This window comes from Nannospalax galili, unplaced genomic scaffold (genome assembly GCF_000622305.1).
Source record: "Nannospalax galili isolate Female #2095 unplaced genomic scaffold, S.galili_v1.0 scaffold356, whole genome shotgun sequence".
Lineage (NCBI taxonomy): Eukaryota > Metazoa > Chordata > Mammalia > Rodentia > Spalacidae > Nannospalax > Nannospalax galili.
The window spans coordinates 2,900,953-2,904,811 of NW_008338126.1; the positions used below are offsets into that span (position 1 = coordinate 2,900,953).

Sequence of the window (3,859 nt, forward strand, 5' to 3'; positions counted from 1 at the left end):
TTGTTAGGCACCAGGTAGGTGCTGGGAATGGAACCCAGGTCCTATGCAAAGCAGCCAGTGTTCTTAATTGAACAGCCATCTCTCCAGCCTCTTACTTTTTTATGTGCATGAAGTGTTTTGTCTGTATGCATGTACATGCACCACATGCATACAGTGGCTGTGGAGGGCAGAAGAGGGCACTGGATTCCCCGGAACTGGAGTTACAAGTGGTTGCAGACGAAATGTGGGTGCTGGGACCCAAACCTGGGTCTTCTGCAGAGCATCTAAGAGCCTTTCTTTAAAGTTGATTTATCGGGGCTGGAGAGATGGCTCAGCGGTTAAGCGCACTGACTGCTCTTGCAGAGGACCTGGATTCAATTCCCAGCACCCACATGGAGGCTATGAACCATCCTCAACTCCAGTTCCAGGGGAATCCAACACTCTTCTGACCTCTGCAGCAATGCATGGCATGAGTGCACTCACATACATGCACACAATACACTCATACACATAAAGTAAAAATAAATAAAATATTTTATATAAAGTTGATTTATCTTGGAGCTGGAAAGATGACTCTGGTTAAAATAAATTTTTTTTTTTTTTTTTAGAAGTTTATTTTTCTTTCTGAGACAGGGTCTCCCTGTAGCCCCAGCTGGCCTGGAACTCACTATGTAGACCAGCCTGGCCTTGAACTCACAGAGACCCACCTGGCTCTGCCTCCCAAGTGTTGGGATTAAAGGCATATGCCACCAAACCGAGCAGTTAAAATCTTAAAATAACAAAACAAAACCCCAGAAAAGGGCCTGTCAAATGGCTCAGCGAATAAAGCATTGGCCATACAAGTCTGCTGACCTAAGTTCCATCCTCAGGACCCACATAAAAGATGGAGAAATGACTACACAAAATTATCCTCACCTCTACATGGGGGTCATGGTTTGTATGGCCACATACATACACATTTTTATTTTAAAGGAAAGGTTTATTGTGGCTCACAGTTTAGAAGTTATGATCCCTAGTTGCTTGATATAGTTCTTTTTAGGCCTGTGGTAAGGCAGAACAGCAAGGCAGAAGTATCTTGCTGAGGAAAGATGCTCAGCTCATGACTGCCAGGAAGCAAAGGAAAGAGAACCTATTTTATGTAACAAAAGATACCAACCAGCACCCATTTAAGCCATGAGCCCTCTAGGGGTTAATCCCTTGGTAAGATTAGTGCCCTCAGGATCCAATAACCTCCCAAACGCCCCGCCTCTGAACACTGCTGCACTGGGGACTAAGCCTTCCACACATGAGCTTTTGGGAGAATTGAAGATCCAAACTAAGCTTTGTGTAGTGGTGCACACCCATAGTCCCAGCCTAGACCACACAGTGAGACCCTGTCTCAAAACACCATGACAAAATAAAAACCAAAACTTCCAAACTCTTATCATGCACTTATTTTACAGATTTCCTAAGTCAGAGCTTTTGTTATGACCCTGGGTGTAGGTCATCTTTACAGAGGTAGCCCCTTGCATAGCCAGAACAGCAAATGAAACACGCCGGATCCAAGTTCTGCCTTTAAAGAAAACCTGGTTAAAGTACAGAACATTTCCAAATGTCAAACCAATGTTCCCAATTTCTTGAGGTATTTTCTCCTTCCTCTCAGTTGCTTGTAAGTTTTGCTGTTCACTAACCTTTTAAATTTGGGTACATTTAGAACAGCCCTGTTGGGCAGAAATAAAACGTAAACCACAAATGCAAGGCATGTCTGTCATCTAAGTTTTTCTAGTAGACAGTTTAAAAAGTAAAAAGTTAATTTTTTTCTTGCTTTTAATAAACTTAAAATTGCTTTTACTAGAATCTTCTCTGTATTGTTCCAATTTTAGTATATGTGCTGCCGAAGCAAGCACTTTCTTGCTCTTTTTTAAAAGATAGAGTCTCCTTTAGTCTGGAATGCACTAGTTAAGAATGGTCCTGAACTCTTCCCAGTCTCCTGCCTTAGCCTCCCCAGTGCTGGATTAAAGATGTGTGTTACCATGCCTACATTTTGTTTTGTTTTTGTTTTTTTCTTCCCTTGGGACTGGGTCTCCATTCATATAGCCCAGAACAGTCTTGAATATAATCCTCCTATCCTTAACCTTGGCAGTGTTAGGATTATAGGCATGTGTCACTATCTCTGGCTCAAAGTATTTTTCATTGCCATTTTAACATGTAATCAATGCTTGAAAATGGAAGTATTCTTCATTCATATTTTTGGGTTTGAAGTCTGTATCTAATGTGTAGTGGTCAATGTAGCTAGGAGCTAGAGCCTTGCTACTCAATATGGTAGAAGCACTGTATCACCTGTATACTTGCTAGAAATGCTCAATTTCCTTTTAAGACAGGGTCTCATGTAACCTAGACTTGCCTCGAACTCTAGATCTCCCTGCTCCCACCTCCACAATTTGAGGATGACAGGCATGCACTGTGTCCAGCTCAAAATGCTGAATCTTCAACCCTATTCCAGATTTGCTTAATCTGCTTTAAAAAACAAAAACAAAAAAACGGGGCTGGAGAGAGGGCTCAGCAGTTAAGAGCACTACTGCTCTTGGAGAGGATTCAGGCTCGGCTCCCAGCACCCACATGGCAGCTAACAACTGTATGTAACTCCAGTTCCAGGTATATATAAGCAGGCAATACACTCATACACATAACAAAATTTAAAAAATCACAACTGAACACCCCCCGCAAAAAAAAACCAAATAGGGTCTTGCTATGTTGCCTCAGCTTTATAATCCTTCCTTGCTGGAACATCACAACCAGCTTGGACTGGCCTGAATCTGCTTAACAAGAGCCCCAGGTGATTCACATGTACAGTAAGCTTGAACAGCAGGAGTTTAAGAGGTTGGCAGAGTCTGGCCAATTTTTCAGCTACCTGTTTTTGTAAACAAAAGTGCATTGGCAAGTAGTCATACTAACTTACTTATATTTGATTCTGTGCTATGAGGACAGAGCTGAGTATCTGCAACAAAAATCTTAAGGCCCAAAAAGTCTAAAACGTTTATCATTGGGTCTTTTCCAGTAAATCGAAGGGATGAAAGAAGCTTTTGACCTTCAGGCAAGTCACTGCTATTATCTGAAAGAATGCAGTGAAGTTTACCAGGGGTTTATTTAATATACTTAATGGCTGGGAGTTTAATAAATGGACCATTAAGAAGGCAATGTAGGGGGTTGGAGAAGTGGCTCAGCGGTTAAGAGCACTGGCTGTTCTTGCAGAGGATCCGAGGTCGATTCCCAGCACCCACATGGCAGCTGACAACCTTCCGTAACTCCAGTTGCAGGAGATCTGACGCCCTTTTCTGACCTCTGAAGGCACTGCACGACATGGCTGCACCTACATAAAAGCAGGCAATACACTCACATACATAAAATAATAAAATCAAACAAAAACTAAAAAGGTAGCAATGTAAAACTGTGCACAGTGGCACACACCTTTAATCCTGGCACTCAGGAGGCAGAGTGGGTGGATTTCTGTGAGACACAGGGTAGCCTGGTCCACATGGCAAGTTCCAGACTAGCTGGGGCTATAGGGAGATCCTGTCTCAAAAAAAAAAAAAAACCCCACAAAGAAGGCAATGAAACAGAATGGGCTTTGGGCTGGTGGGAAAAAGAGTGTAAACACTAACTTACAAGCTTTGTTTACCCTAAACAAGTCACTTAAGGTTGAGTTTTCTTGGCTCTAAACTGGGGCTAGTTCCTACCTACCACAGTTCCTGTGAGGACAGGGCATGGCCCAGAGGAGCATTCAATCAGAAACAGCTTTATTCACATCTGTGTTGTCAGCTGCACCAAATTGCAGTCAGAAGAAAACATACTTAAGCTGCCTTGTTAGTTCACACGGTGTTATTTGCTGAGGTTCCCAATC

At 42.6% G+C, this 3,859-nt stretch overlaps 1 non-coding gene across 1 annotated transcript; it reads right to left on the minus strand.

Annotated features, from left to right (window-relative positions):
• Positions 1-1,761: 1,761 nt before the first annotated feature.
• On the minus strand, positions 1,762-1,865 carry LOC115070355. Its single transcript, XR_003849519.1, has one exon. It is a non-coding gene; the product is annotated as a U6 spliceosomal RNA (small nuclear RNA).
• Positions 1,866-3,859: the final 1,994 nt, after the last annotated feature.